This window comes from Melospiza georgiana, chromosome 6 (genome assembly GCF_028018845.1).
Source record: "Melospiza georgiana isolate bMelGeo1 chromosome 6, bMelGeo1.pri, whole genome shotgun sequence".
In the NCBI taxonomy this organism is placed as follows: Eukaryota; Metazoa; Chordata; class Aves; order Passeriformes; family Passerellidae; genus Melospiza; species Melospiza georgiana.
Window position 1 is genome coordinate 21,325,409 of NC_080435.1, and position 15,723 is coordinate 21,341,131.

Below are 15,723 nucleotides of genomic sequence, written 5' to 3' on the forward strand. Positions count from 1 at the left end.
AAGCCCCTCCAGCCTGGGAAGGAGCTCCTGGCTCCAGACACGTTCCCAGTGCCCAGGAGCAGCAGGACCTGTGCTGTTCCCAGCAGGTGAGGCAGAGGTGCCTTTCCTTCCTTCCCTGCTGCACTTTGGCTCTTTGAGGGGTCTCTGGGGGTCTGAGGGAGAAGTTCTTTGTCACTCCAGGGCAGAATTAGCCCTGGTCCCACTGAAAGCAGGAGGAATCATTTTATCCCTGTTTTTGGATACACATTTTGTGTTTTCTCTCTGTTGCTGACACCGTGTGGTGAAGCAGCAGCTCCCAAATTTTCAGTGCTGCTCCCTGGAAGTTTTCATTTGTAGAACCATGAATTCCCTGCTGGAATCCAGTCACAGCCCCCAGATCAATGTGCAGTTTAAGGTCTTACACCCTGACCAGGACAAGTTCCTGTTTCTAGACATGGAAAATGGGGGAAACTCAGACTGGAGTGGAGCCAGAATGGGGCAGTGAGGCAGCGTGCTCAGCCCAGGCTGGGGCTGGCACAGGGGCTGTTCCCTGCTGGATGACACCTGTGGGGAACAGATCCTTCTCTTCCTTTGTCCAAAGTCCAATGGCAAAGGATTCAGGAACTCACAAGTGGGGCCTGGAATGAAAATGTTCTGTTAAAATTAGGCAAAGAATGTGATAAGAAAAAATGGGCATCTTTTTTATGTATTAAAATAGTAGGGAATAAAATGTTGACAAGGGGCACTTTTATTCAGTGTCACCTTTCCTTTTTTATGGATAGAACCCCATAGTGAGCAATCAGAACAGAATTAGGAAAGCCAGGAGCCTTTGATTTCCAGAGTGGACCTAATTTCCATTTTCTCCTCTCTTTCAGGACAGGAAAAACCACTTAACTAATCCCATCTTTGCCCAGAGCTTTGGAGTTTGAGCAGCCAAACCCAACGGGCTCCAGCTGCACTGGAGGGTCCCTGGCCCTGCCGTGGTGTGGGGTGAGTCCCCAGCTGTCCCCAGAGTGTCACAAACCCAGAGGGATCTGCCCTGGTTTCAGGCTGTCCCTGCAGTCCCCAGTGCCCGAGACCCAGAGAGAGCCCTGTCCAAAGGGGCTCTGTCACCTTTGTCCCCTTGCCAGGCCTGGTGGCAGCCCCGGGAGCAGCTGGGAGCTGGGGCAGTGTCTGGGGCTGATCCAGGGCAGGGCAGGGCTGACCCTGGGGGGGTTGGCCCCCCACGCTGAGCTCAGGCAGGATCAGGGGCGCAGATGCTGCATTTTGTGCACCCTGAGAGTTTCTGTCCCCCCCGGGCATTTCCTGCGGGGCTGGGGCGGCGCAGGGAGCAGAATTAACCCTGCAGCTGCCGTGGCCATTGCTGGCCTTGGTCTCTGCTGTGCCATCCCACCGTGGCCATTTGCTGCTGTCACTGCCACTGCCACCCCCTGGGGCTGTGTCCTCCTGGCAGCCCTTCCCAGCCCCAACAGGAGCTCCGGTGGTGCCTCTGGGCCTGTTGGGAGGGTTTGCTGGGAATGGGCCTCACCCCTGGGAGGATCCTTTTGTTCCAGAGCAGACTCCAGAGCTTTTGGGCTGCTCAGCTTCAGGGTTGGATTGCAGAAGTGCCTGAAAGGAAGAAGAACAATGAGGTTTGTGCAAGTGGTGCATTCAGACCCCACCTGGCAGTCTGTGCTTTGTGTGGGAGGTTGTTGTGCACTGGCACTGCAGGGAATGAATGTCCCCTTCCCAGTTCAGCCCAGCAGATCCCAAAGGCTCTTACAGGAATATTTACCCTTTCCTTCCCTGGGTGATAATTTCATCTCCACCTGCTGTGAGCCATTCCTTGAGTTCTCCTGGAGAAAACCTCACAGCAGAGGAGTTTGCAAAGAGCCCAGAGCTGTGTTTGGAGCAGAGAGGGCTGAGAGCTGCATCTGCCTGTGCTGCCCCAGCCTGGCAACAGCCCCATGGAACAGCCTGGGCAGAGGGGATTGGACAGAGCCAAATCCCTTCATGCAAGAGGGTTTCTCCTGTGCAGATCAGGCATGGGGCAGGCAGTGAACTTTGGAAATCAGCTGATTTCCCCAGAAAGCATCACTCCCATCAGCATGAGTGACAGGACCTGTGCCCACTGCTCAGGAGTCACCAAAATCAAGGGCAAAGGTTGGTTTGGGTCTGAGAACTTGAAATAACTTTGAAAGAGAAGAAATAACCTTTTTCTTCTTGCTCTTTCTTTCAGATGCTGGAATTGCCTCTGTGGATGTGCACTGAGCTCTCATTCAGGGAACTGCCAGGCCTTAATGGTGGTGAGTTCATGTTCTTCTCACTGGGAATTGGAAATGATTATTAATTAGTAATTGCAGAAATGTTTTCTGAAACCTTTCCCCTTTGCTGGTAGATCTTCTCTCTCTGGCTTTGAATTTACAGAATTCCCTGCTGTCCTTTGCCCTGCCCGAATTCCTTGCAGCTCCTAACAGGGAAAACCTGGGGTAACTCAGAGGGGACAGAGGTGACATTTTTAGCTGAAAACCTGGGACAGTTGAGAGGGGACACAAGAACTGTTTGTGTAGGAAAACGTGAGGATGTCAAGGGGAGCAAGGTGACATTTCTGAGGGAAAAGCTGAGGTGATGTTTAGGGGAGAGAATGCAAATTTTTGGAGCAGAAAAGAGCTAATCAATATTGTACAGGAAGGAAAATTTTGGGGGTAAAACTCAATGCAGTCTGTAGGGGACAGAATGAATGTATTGGAGTAAAAATGAGGTACTCAGTAGTAGACAAGGAAAATTTTGGAGGCAAAACTTGACAAAATATCAGGGGTAGAGAATTAACACACTGAGGGAAAAATAAGGTGATGAGTACTGAGCATGTAGGGACAATTTGGGGGCTAAATCTGAGATAATTTCTAGGGGAGAGCATGAACATGCTGAGGTAATGTGAGGGAATGAGTTGTGGGCAGATAGGGAAATTTTGAGGGGCAAAAATAATATTAAATAATCTGTAGGGCAGAGAAAGAACATTTTGAGGTAAAAATGAGATCATCAGTAATAGATGGAGAATTTGGGGGGTAAATCTTGAGAGAAGTTACATAATCGAAAATAAATATATTGAAGGAAAATGAGGGAATCACTAGTGGATGGGAATTTTAGGGGGTAAAACTTGAAATAATCTTAAGGTTGAGAATTACTATTTTCAGGTAAAAATGAGGTAATAAGTTATGGACAGGTAAGGAAAATTTTGGAACTAAAACTGGAGTAATCTCAAGGGAGAGAGTGAACACTGACATAAACTGAGGCAGTCACTGGGGGCAGGCAAGGAAATTTTGGGGGTAAAACTTGGGAAGATCTGTAGGGCAGAGAATGAATATCTTGAGGTAGAAATGATCAGTGATCAACATTAGGTAGAATTTGGGGGGCAAACCCTGAGGTAATTATGTAGGAACAATAAGTGGTTTTGGGAAAAAATCTGACATAATTTGCAGGGGACAGAATGAATATTTTGGGGATAAGAGACATAACCTGTGTGGTTTTGGTTGTAAAATCTAGTTGGTAAATAGGGGACAAAATGGATATTTTGTAATAAAATCTGAGTTAATCTGTAGAGGAAACAATGGATATTTTGAGGTGAAAAGGAGGCTATCAGTACTGGGCAGGTAGGGAAAACTGGGGGCTAAAATGTGAGATTATCTCTAGGAGAGAGCAGGAATATCCTGAGGGAATTGCTGTGGACAGGTGGGTAAATCTGGGGATAAAACTTGAGGGATTTGCCATGGCAGAAAATGAGCATTTTGAGGTAAAAATGAGGTACTCACTCAGTGGTGGAGAGGTAGGGGAAATTTCAGGGGTAAAATCTGGGGGTGATCTGTAGCAGAGAGGATGCACTTGATGGGGTAAACTGAGGTAACCAGTTATGGACAGGTAAGGAAATTACTGGGGGGTGAAAACTGTAGGGTAAAGAAAAAGAATATTGAGGTGGAAATGAGGAAATAGGAGAGTGCACAGGTAGAGAAGATTTTTAGGGTAAGTCTTGCAGTAATCTCCAGAGTAGAAAAAGAATGCTTTCTTGTAAAAATAAAAATTGGCTGCTGAAATTTCCCAGCCCAGGGGCTTTGGCTGACAGGGCACAGAGATTGTTCCCCGTGTGGTGCCTAATTTGGGGTTCAGTATCAGCTTTGCTAGTTGAGAGGAACTATATCTGTGGCCCCCCATTCCCTGCTGAATTTCTACTGGAATAACCTCCCAGTGCCTCCTGCAGCATGGATATCCATGGATATCCTCATGCAGCATGGATATTCCTACACAGAGCTGCCTATTGAACACCAGCTGTGCCAGGAGCCAGCAGAGGCTCCAAGGAAGCTCAGTGGGTTCAGGACAAGGACAGGCTGATATTCCATAGCATTTGCTATTTATCACCCTTTGCTATTTATTCATCCCCCAGCCCCACCCATGTCCCCGGAGGCATTGACAGAGTTCCCTGGAATTCCATGGGCTCCACCCCTGGGCTCAGGCTCCCGCTGATGTTTTACAGCAGCCCAGGGCAGGAGTGGCCTCTGGGAGTTCTTTTCCCTGAGGAGAGGGATGCACATCCCTGCCTTCAGGGCACCTGCAGCTGACCCACCTGTGCAAGCTTCCCAGCAGTTCTGCAGTTCCAGCTGGCTCCCTAAAAACTCCAAACTTCATCCAAACAAACCTTCATCTAACTCTAACCTTTTGTTTTAGGGCACCTCCGAGGGCCTTGCTTGGGATTGAATTTCTGTGAGGGGAATTCCCTTGGCTTTAAGGCTGCTGCTGGAGGATGTCCCCAGGCTGGAAGGGAAGGGACTGGAGTGGCCGGGACACTCCTGGTGGCTGTGTGGGAGCTCCAGGAGGTGGCACCGGGAATTGCTGTCTGGGCTCTCTGCAGACCCAGCATGCAGCACTCCCGGGCAATGGCAGCTGTTCCTGGGGTGTTTTTGGGGTGTCAGGGGGCTCTGTCCGGGCTGCAGCAGCTCCGGGGCCCGTTCAGAGCAGCCCCTGGTCCGTGCCCATCCCAGCGCTGCCCGGGCATCCCAGTGCCCGCCCCGGGTGTGCCCGGCACGCTGCCCGCACGGGCAGGACACTGAGGCGCAGCTCCTGCCCTCCCGCACCGAGGACAGGAGGGGCCGGTTCCCTCCCGGGGCTCGGCCTCCTCCCGCCCCGCGTTCCCGGCCGGCCGGGACACACGGAGGGAGCGCCGAGGGACATTCCTGGCAGGGAGCAGCAGGGCCCGAGGGCTCCGGGCAGCGCCGGGGCTGAGAAGCAGCGCCGGGCTCAGCCCCGCCGTGATTCGGGGCTGTGAGCGCTCACCTGCAGGAAACGCCCCTCGGCAGGCGGGACCAGCCCTGACACTGCAGGAGAGCTTCGGCCTGGGAGCAAGGGAGCCCTCAGGACTGGCCTTGCTCGTTTCTCCCTGGAAAGGAACACAGCATCAGCACCTTTACAGCTATCAGGGAAATGCTGGGAAGGGCAGGAAATCAGGATTACACAGCAGAGTTTTGTGCTGTCACACAACAGTTCACCTGTGTTGTTCCATGGTCAGGTGCTGTCTATGGAGCTCTGCCCTACGGACGCTCCAAGGGCTGGTGTGTAAAGCAGCATTGGCAAAGCAATTCCCCTGCTGGCATTTGGCATTCCTGTCCCAGGCAGGACGTTGCCATTACCTGAGATTGGCTTGGTTGGAGCAGGCTACTGAAAATGCCCAGATTGTGGGTTCAATCCCCAGCTGAACCCTTCACATAAGGGTTCAACCAGGTGCTCCTGGTGTGTCCCTTCCCACTCAGGATATCTGATGACCTGGAAATAAAGAATAAACAGTTTTCACTGGCTTTTTAAACCCAGAGGGTTTTTTTTGCTTTGGAGTGTGTGACCCGTAGTGAAAGTGGGGAAAGGAGGGAGAGCATCAGATCTCACCTGGCAGATGTCGAGTGAGGGGCCCGAGCGGAACCGAGCCCGGGCAGGGCCCCGTCCCGCACCGGGCACAGTCGGAGCACGAGCAGCAGCGCCCGGCCCGGAGCGGCTCCTCCGGCCCACGGCGATGCAGCCCCGCTCGTTCCGCGGGGACACGGAGGGCGAGAGCCCCGGGGGTGCGGGCACGGGGGTCCGGGTCCCGCTCTGCGCACGGTGGCCTTGGGGCGGCCCTGAGGGAGCGGCGGGGCCGGAGGGGTCCCGGGGCCGTCTCGGGCGGTCCCCGCGCCCCGCCCGATTCCAGCCGCGATCCAGCGCCTGCTCCGGGAATGCGCCGCCCTCCTGCCGGGCCCGGCACCGGCACAGCCCCGGCTCCCCACGGCAGCAGCGGGACCTGCCCGGAGCCGCAGCGGGACCGCAGCCCCGCAGCAGCCGCGGTGCAAGCGGGAACGACAGCACCGGGCTCGGTCCGCGCCCGTCCCGGAGCGACTCTTCCCTCCCGCGGCGATCATGATCCCGGTCCCAGCTCCAATCCCGCCTCGGTTCTGCGGCCCCGCGACGGAGAAGCGATTCAGCCCAGGACCCCCCGCAGACACCGGCAGGACCCGGAGCCGAATCCCCAGGCCCGGATCCCGTTCCCGGCCCCACCTCAGCGCCTCGAGCCCCGCGCAGCACCGGGAGCAGCCCCCGGTCCGGGGCTCCGCACAGCGCTCCAGTGACGGCCTCGCCGCATCCCGGGATGAGCATCCACCGCACAAAGCGGAGCGGGCGCGGATCCGCCGGGATTTACGGGCGCGGGCGGGGCGGGGCCGGCTCAGGTGTGAGGGGCGGGGCCGGCTCAGGTGCGCGGGGCCCCAGCGCGGCTGCGCGGGGCGGGGCCGAGAGGATTTAAACCCCGGGAATCGGCCCTGGTGCCATTTGCCCCCTCGACGCTCGGAGGGGAAGGTTGCGTCCGCGCGGGCTCCATGTCTTTTTATTTGTTTCTTTTCTTTTACGCTTTTTTTTTACCTCTTTTTCTCAATACCTCCCCTCTCTCCCTCCCTTCCTCCCCTCCCCCACCCCCTACGCTCCCCCGCCCCCCCCTCCCTCTCCCCCCTAGCCCTCCCCTCCCTCCCCCCCAAACCGCTCCCTCCCGGGCCGGTCCCCCCTACCCTTCCTATCCCCCTGCACACCCCAACCCTGCCCTACCCCTCCTTCCTCCACGCTTCCTTCCCTCCCTAGCCCGGCTCCCACCTGCCCCCTCATCCTCCTTCCCTTCCCCCTAATTCCTCCTTCCTCTCCTTCCTTTACCCATCCTCCTCCTCCACCTCCCCCTGTTTTCCTTCTTCACCTTGACCCCCCCCACCTGTGCTCCATCCTCATCCTCCATCCTCCGCCCGTCCTACCCCCGCCACCCCACTGCCCCTGCCCCCCTCCCTGCTCCCCTGCACACCCCGAGCCCCCCACCTGCCCTCCATCCTTGACCCACCCCGACCAGCCCCTCTGTCCCCCTGTTCCCGTCCTCTGTCCCCTCTCCCTCTTTCCCCCGCAGCCGCGGGGCTCGGGGCGCCGCACAATAAAGCCCAGAGGGCCGGAGCGGCGCCCCCGCTGTCCCTGGAGCCCCCACACGGGGCCGGACCCGCTCGGCGGGACCCCCCATTGCAGTGCAAAGCACGGCCCGACAGCGCCGGGGCTCCGGCTGTCCCTACATCACACTGGGGGGCCCCGGGGGGGGGGGGGGGGGCGGTGGGGGGGTGGGGGGATGTTAGGCAGGGCCCCCTCCTCAGGAGGGGGTCCCGGGGCGGAGGGGGGGTTGGGGTGGGGGGGTACGGCCCCCTCCGGGAGCGCCCCATCTTCCCCGCCCCCTCCCTCGGGACCCCTCCTCCGGACGGGGCTCGGCCCGGCCCCCTCCCCGGGACCCCCTCCTGCGGACCGGGGCCCGGGGAGAGGGAGGGGGGCGGGAGGGGAGGGGCCGTTTGTCTGTCCGGTGATCTCTATGTGTGTTCACGCTGCAGAGTGACGGGACGCCCTCTGCTTCCCCCCCACCCGCCCCCTCCCTCCCCCCCGGGCCCCGGTCCGCAGGACGGGGTCCCGGGGAGGGGGCCGGGCCGAGCCCCGTCCGGAGGAGGGGTCCCGAGGGAGGGGGCGGGGCCTGGAGGGGTGGGAGTGCCCCCTCGGCCCCGCCCCTTTCCCCGGACTCCCCCCCTCCCGAGGGGGCCCTACCCCCCCCCACCCCAACCCCCCCCCCCCCGGGACCCCCTCCTGAGGAGGGGGCCCTTCCTAACACCCCGCCACCCCCCAACTTCCCCCTCCCCCCGGGGCCCCCCAGTGTGATGTAGGGACAGCCGGAGCCCCGGCGGTGTCGGGCCGTGCTTCGCACTGCAATGGGGGGTCCCGCCGAGCGGGTCCGGCCCCGTGTGGGGGCTCCAGGGACAGCGGGGGCGCCGCTCCGGCCCTCTGGGCTTTATTGTGCGGCGCCCCGAGCCCCGCGGCTGCGGGGGAAAGAGGGAGAGGGGACAGAGGACGGGAACAGGGGGACAGAGGAGGGGAATAGGAGAAAAGAGGACGGGAATAGGGAGGGATGAGGTGGGGAACGGAGAGGGGCTGGGGAGAAGTGGGGGGAAGAGAAAGGCCGGGTCCGGGGAGAGATGATGGACAGAGGAGCGGTACAGGGGGAAGAGAGGGGGGTCGGGCTGGGCAGAGAGTAGGGAGAGGGGTGAAAGGAACGGGGGGTCGGGGATGTGCAAGGGAACAGCGAGAGAGGGCTGGGGAGGCTGGGGAGCGGGGAGAGGGCAGGGGGAGCTGGGAGGGAAAGGGGATGGCGGGGGAAGGAGAAAGAAGCTGGAGAGGTAGAAAAGAGGAGATAAGGGGGAGGAAGAAGGAGGAGGATAAGGGCAGGAAAAAGAGGGGGAAGAAAGAGAGGAATCGCGGCCGGGAGAGCCCAGCGCGGCCCCAGCCTCACCGCGCTCCGAGTGAGCAAATGGCGCCGGCGGCGATTCCCGGGCATTAAATCACCTCGGCCCCGCCCCGCGCAGCCGCACTGAGGCCCCGCACACCTGAGCCGGGCCCGGCCCCGCCCGGGACCGCCCTGGGACCGCCCCTGAGCCCGGGACCGCCCCTGAGCCCGGCACCGCCCCTGAGCCCGGCACCGCCCCCGAGCCCGGCACCGCCCCTCACACCTGAGTTGGGCCCCGCCCCGCGCACCTGAGCCGGGCCCGGCCCCGCCCGGGACCGCCCCTGAGCCCGGCACCGCCTCCGAGCCCGGCACCGCCCCTGAGCCCCGGGGCCCCGCCCTGCCCGCGATGGCGGCGGGACCGTCGCTGCCCGGCCCCGCCCCTCTCACCTGGGCCGGGCCGGGGCTGCGAGCGGCACCGGGACCGGGGCCTCGGCTCCGGGTCCCGCCGGTGTCTCTGGGGCTCCGGGCGGTGCCGCCTCTCCCCCGCCGGGCGGGCTGCGGGTCCCGGCCCCGCAGCACTGAGGGCGCTTGGGGCCGGCACCGGCACCGGCAGGAGCCGCTCCGGGACGGGCGCTGGGGCCGGGCTCGGGCGGTCCCGGGATGCCGCGCTCAGCCCGACGCGCCGGCTCCGCTCGCAGCCCCGAACCCCTCCCGGCCGCCCGCGCCGAGCCCCGAACGCGGCCCCGGGGCTCCGCCGCCTGCCCCGCCCGCGGCGCTCGGCCCCTGCCCCGGAGCTCCGCTGCGGCCCAGGCAGCCCGGCTCTGGGCCGTGCCCGGGGCTCGGAGCCCGGAGACACGGACTGGCCCTGGCCGAAAGAGCCGCCCGGAGCAGCAAAACGCGGCCTTTGGCCTTTCACTCGAGCCCCCGAAGTGCAGCATTAAATCTCTCTTGGTGAAGCCCAAACACTGAGTGACCCCGGTTTCAGGACCTCCCACACACGGGCCATGGTCTCTGCTTCGCGCCTCTAAAATGCAGAACTTGTTCTCTCTGAGATCCCAAATGCTGTCTGAGGCACCCTGGTTTCAAGCCCCCCCAAACCAGTCCCGGGTGTCTCTTTCTGTACCTGGCCAAATGAGCCCAGTTTTGAGCCCTCAAATCGCAGCACTGGGTGTCTCTCTGTGAGCCCCAAAACTGCCCCAGTCCCTCCATTTGGAACCCCCAGAAGTGCCCCGGGCCAGGGGCAGACCCAGCTGGGCCTCAGCAGCAGCTCCCTCACCCCCAGTGCCATGGGGAAGAGACCAGAGACAAAAATCCAGCTCAGAACACTTTAATAATGGAAACCAGTCAAATACAATAATGTAATATTAATGACAACGCATAATAACAGTGAGAGCAACAAGAGCAGTGAGAACAATAGCAATAAAAAGGAGAGAAGCCATTCCACAGCCCCCCTTTAACATTATAAATCCAAAAGTCATTCAGAGCACCACAAAATCCCAGTGTGGGGCATTTCCATATTCCTGTTATTTTCTCTGTGGTCCATACTGGGGATATGAGGCACTTGCTGCTCCTCTGGGGCAAGGGCAAGGCTCCTGTGCTATTCCCAAAAACAGAACACCTGGAATTAGTGCCCTGGGAGCCCAATCCAGTCTTTCCAGTGACTGGGGGTCACCCAGAGGGTCTTTACCAGCATCAAATGAAATGACATCCTGGTCCAGTGCATTTCCAGCAGGATTGGACACTCCTGGCCATGGTGACCAGTTCATGAAAATTGGACCAGTGACAATCCAAAGAGGACTTTAAGGTTGGAGACTTAAAATCAGAAACTCCAATTCTTTTCAGCACCTCTTGCTTAAATGTTTCCCTCTGGAAGAGCTCAATTAGTACTTTTGCTGACCAGATTGCCAAAGGGAGGGAAAAACAATCAACATTCCCTGGATGCCTCCATCACTTCCAGAGCCATCTGCAGCCAGTGGCCGATGGGCAGGAGCTCAAGGGGTGGTATTAATTACATTACTCCCAAGGTTTGAATGATTCTGGCATTATCCCATGTGCCTGAGTGTGCCAGAAACCCCAGAGCTCCAGGAGCTGCAGCCAGCTGCAGGCAGGCGTTCTTCCTTCTCATCTTTTTGGGAGTGTGGGTGAAGGTCCCCTTCCAAGTGATCTTGGGCCCTGCTGGAGCCAATTCATGTCACAGCCCATATCCTACAAGAAAACAGGAAAGTGCCCTGTTGGCCCCAGTTCCAGTCAGGAATGTCTCAAACAACATTGTGGGGTGTTCTTCCAGCTCTGGAAGGAAAGCTGGGGTGAGCCCAATGCCCAGGCTCCCTGTGGAACAGCACTTCAGGTTTTTAGGTCAGGGGCTTTTCCTGGTGCCCTGAGGCACAGGATGATCCACAGATTTGTCCCTCCCTTATTTCTCACACACTCACAGACTGAGGTCCTGCTCCTTTTGCCCTCCCTCAAGGGCTGCAATTGCCAGTGGGGTTTTCCCACTTTTCAGCAGACCAGGGATCATTCTCCAGTGTCTCCAGGAAATTTCCAGAGCTGACCCATTCCCAGGTACAGAGGCCAAGTACAGAGGTCAGGATGAACAAAGGTTTTAGCACTTACCATCTTTAATCTTCCTTCCCCACAACAACTTGCTCTGGCTCGTTCCATCTCAGAAGGTTCCTTGTCTTTGTTTCAGCCTCAGAGGATTCTGTGAGGAGATTTCACAGCCACAAATCAAGATCCCAGACCCTCAGGGTTGCCCATGAAGGCGGAGTAGTGTTGGCTGCCTCAGTGAATTTCCTCCATGTACACAACTTAAAAACTATTACACCACTTCATAATTACCTGGAGCTGGTGCTGTAACAATGAAAAACTGATTTTCCAGGTCCAGAGGCAGGAGATTGTCCTGGTCAGGCTGTGAGACCTTAAAGTGCACATTGATCTGGGGGCTGTAACTGGATTCCAGCAGGGATGGAGCCTCCTGTGTGTGCAAACCCAGCATGGGACTGGGAAGGTTTTCACCAAGGAAAGCTCTTCCTTTCTTCCTTGGCAGCTTTTCTCTGGAATATTAAACAAAGAGGGAAGCCTTGTCCTTAATTCAATCACCACAGGGCAGCAAAATACTGTTTCTTGTTTACCAGCTATGAACAAAACTGGGAGCAGCACTGAAAATTTGGGAGCTGCTGCTTCACCACACGGTGTCAGCAACAGAGAGAAAACACAAAATGTGTATCCAAAAACAGGGATAAAATGATTCCTCCTGCTTTCAGTGGGACCAGGGCTAATTCTGCCCTGGAGTGACAAAGAACTTCTCCCTTAGACCCCCAGAGACCCCTCAAAAAGCCAAAGTGCAGCAGGGAAGGAAGGAAAGGCACCTCTGCCTCACCTGCTGGGAACAGCACAGGTCCTGCTGCTCCTGGGCACTGGGAACGTGTCTGGAGCCAGGAGCTCCTTCCCAGGCTGGAGGGGCTTTCCTGAAGCAGCACCTCTGGTTCACATCCTGCTGGCTTTCCCCTCCCTTGGGAAAGGAAGGATTTCATCCAGAGCCTGGAGAAGGAGGAAACAAGGAGGCCCAGCCCATGGACTGTTCAGATGAGCCATGGCGGGACACAGAAGCTGTGCAGGGATTTCTGCTCCAGGGGTCACATTCTCTCAAACCCAGTGCAAACTCACTAAAATGACCTTCCCACAAATACTTCCTAAGGCACATGAGAACCTGAATAAGTAAATGGAATCAACCCCTTTGTTCCATTGGCCTCACACCCCAAATTCCAGTGAGACAGACAAGTCCCTCTCCTTGGAAGGCAGCATCTCCTACCTGGAGCTGGGCCTTCCCCAGCCCTTGGTGGCCGCTGTCTCCATCCTCCCACACCTCCTCATCCTCCTCCTCGCCAGGCCTGGCTTCCTCACCCTGCAGAGCAAACACAGGGACGGTCACCAGCCTGCTCAGCCCGGCCTGGGCAGCAGGGACGGGCTGGTGGCACCCTCTGGATGTCACCCTGTGCCTGGCACCGTCCCTGCTCCGTGCCCATCCCCGTTCCTGCCCCGGCAGCTCCTTGGAACGGGATGTGAAACCACAAACGTTTGCTCTGCTGGGGCTGGCACAGCAGAGACTCCCCCGGGGCAGGGGGCAAAGCTCCTGCTCCCACATCCTCTGCCTCCCACAGCCCTGCTGGGGCTGGCACAGCAAAGGAAACGCCTCAGCTCCTGCTGGAAACTCCCTCCTGTGCCAATAACCCAGGGAAATCCTGGCTGCTCCATCCCTGGAAGTGTCCAAGCCGGGCTGGATGGGGCTTGGAGCACCCTGGGCTGTGGATGGAATGGCAGGGGATGGAATGAGGTGATCCTTCCCACTCAAACCATTTGGGGATTCCATAATCTCTCCATGCATTTACTTTGCACCATTTCCTCTCAGATTTAAATTCTCAAATTCATTTTGTTAAAGGAATAACTTTAAAAATATTCCAGGAGTTAAAAGAGGAATGTGAAACATACAAGAATCATTCCTACACCCATCAAATCATTAACAACCAGCAGCCTATTCCCTCGTCTCTGTGCTTGTTTTGCTTTCCTGGAAGTCCTTATGATCCCAGAGTCCCTCAGAGAGATGTACTGGGATTACTGGAAGGTTTGCTCTGTCAGATAGCAAGGGGGGTTCACAACACTTGTTCCTCTGTATCTTTGCCCTTTAACCAGCTTTCCCTCCCCTGCCACACCGAGCCCTCCCCGGCAACTCCGATCCAATCATCGGGACACCGACTCCCCCATTTCCCCCGGTCGCTCCGGCCCGTCCCCGTTCCCCGCCCGGGGCTGTCCCCGTTCCCCGCTCACCTCCGAGCCCGCCGCCCCCGGTGCCCCCGGCCCGGCCCCGCCGCCCCCCGGGCTCCGCCATTGCCGCTCCCGGCTCCGCGCCTGCGCTCCCGGCACAACAACTGCGGTTCCTGCCGGGAGCGGCCCTGGCCAAGGGCCCCGCGGCATCGCACCGCCAGTCCCCATCGTTGTCCCGGTCTCGGTCCCGGCCCAGCTCCATGTCCCGGTCCCGGTGCCGGCGGAGCCGCGGGAAGCGCCCGGCGCGCTCGGAGCTGCAGTACCGGGTGTGTCCACAAGACGGCAGCACTGAGGCTGTAGCTGCCACCGCGCATGCGCAGCGGTTTTAGGGGTGCCCATAAATCCCCATTTCAGTCAATCCCAGATCCCGGATTTCGCCTGTTCCAGCGGGAGCAGGGAGAAAGAGCTCCGCGTACACAGAGCTGTTTGTAGTTCCTTCACACAGATAATCTTCTCTAACTTTTTCAAGCCCTTTATTGTTTCATTTATATACCTAAAACATTGTATTTTTATTTTCAAGCCCTATGGATCCATAGTCAGAATTCTTTACAGTCTTGAGAGGAATGGCGGATTTATCTTTAAAAACAAGCTGTGGGTCTGCTGGTAGATAAAACTAGCTCTGGAAGATAAAAGAAACAATGGGAAGGATTATACTGATTGATGAATGGAAAAAGATATTTTCTTTTACAAATAAGCCTTAGGTTTGCTGATAAACGAAATTAGACATTGAGAGATGAAAGAAACAATGGGGAAGAAAAGCCCCTAAATTCCCTAAGAATTAAAAATTAAAAGGGAGGGTTATACATTAGAGGGAAGTCTTTGGTATCAGGTGTATTGGGAAGTCTGTACCTCCCAAGTACCTGAGCCAGTGGGGAAAGAGAGAAGGGAAATGCAGCCGGGAAATTAGGATAAAAAGGGAGGCTGTGTCCTCCAAAAATTTGAGCGATCCCAGGGGAATGCCCCATGGCCTCACCCTTTATTCAAATGAAGCCAGAAACGACTCCTCTGTCTCCTTTTGGACATAAACCTCTGATGTTTGTGGATTAATTTTCTTAACAATCTGAAATCCAATCTATAACACAGCAGATTTATCTTGAAATAAATAGTGGTTTTTTCTATATATAAAAAAGACTATTTATATTTTCTACTGTTCTACACACAAATGAATTTTCAGGCATTTTGGGGCTATAACCTCCCTTTTTGGGGATATCCCACCTGTTTCCCCCTCATCCCCACTCACCAGCTCCCCCACCACAGACATTGAGGTGCCCCAAATGACACCATCACCCCACAGACTCACACACTTCTCTTTTTCCTCACCCCCAGAGACGGCACAAAACCAGTGCAAGTGCCCTGGCCAGCAGCTCAGTGCTTCCATAAGAAGCACACGGACATTACCCAAAAAAGGGGGGGAATCGAGGGCAGGGCAGCCCCCCAAAGTGTTGGAAGCCCCCCAGCTCCTGTCCCACAGGCTGGCAGCCGCCCCATGGCACAGGAAGTGTCCCCAAGGGTGGTGTCTCCTCTTCCCCCTCAGCCCCCACCACGTTCCCCCTCCACTCCAGGCAAAAGATTCCTCATTCCAGGAGATGTCTGATCCCTTCCCTAGGCCTTCCCAGACACGGCTGGGCCGTGATGGAATCTGTGCTCCCAGAGCCACCCGGCAGCTCCAGCCCCTGCACTGCTCCTGCACATCAGTTCTCACTTCTCCTTTCCCTTTCATGAATTCCCCCAGCCAAGGAAGCAGAAATAAAACCTAGAAATTTAAAAAGTAAACTGGGAACACAGCCCCACACCTCACTTACTTGATGGTTAAAAGGTGTCTCTGTTTACACATACCCAGGAAAACCAGTCCCTCTAGAGAAGTCTTGGGTTTCCTTTTGCATCAATTGAGTGGCACAGCTGCCAGCTGATGCCATTAAACTCTCCATCCCCAAAACCCCCGGTCACCCTGGGCTGTGGGGTTTTTGGTGTCACACTGCTAGCAGGGCCCTCTGCCAGCTGCCCTGCCCAGGAGAGAATCCATGGGACTGATGGGAACCTCACCACTGGAAGCCAGGCAGGAATTGGTTAACCCAGAGCAGCACCTCAGAGTGTTGGGGGGAAGCTGTGACATTCCCCTGCCTCCATGGCACCGTGGGCAGGGTTTAGGT

At 57.3% G+C, this 15,723-nt stretch overlaps 2 long non-coding RNA genes across 2 annotated transcripts; both read right to left on the reverse strand.

The window, feature by feature from the left end:
• Positions 1 to 516: 516 nt before the first annotated feature.
• Positions 517 to 2,252, reverse strand: LOC131084836 (uncharacterized). Its single transcript, XR_009114595.1, has 3 exons — positions 2,172 to 2,252; positions 1,508 to 1,587; positions 517 to 617 (listed from the first exon to the last, which is right to left on the reverse strand). It is a non-coding gene; the product is annotated as an uncharacterized LOC131084836 (long non-coding RNA).
• A 7,886-nt stretch (positions 2,253 to 10,138) lies between these two features.
• Positions 10,139 to 13,591, reverse strand: LOC131084741 (uncharacterized). Its single transcript, XR_009114584.1, has 6 exons — positions 13,577 to 13,591; positions 12,564 to 12,656; positions 12,132 to 12,292; positions 11,591 to 11,805; positions 11,366 to 11,453; positions 10,139 to 10,957 (listed from the first exon to the last, which is right to left on the reverse strand). It is a non-coding gene; the product is annotated as an uncharacterized LOC131084741 (long non-coding RNA).
• Between the last annotated feature and the right edge of the window lie 2,132 nt (positions 13,592 to 15,723).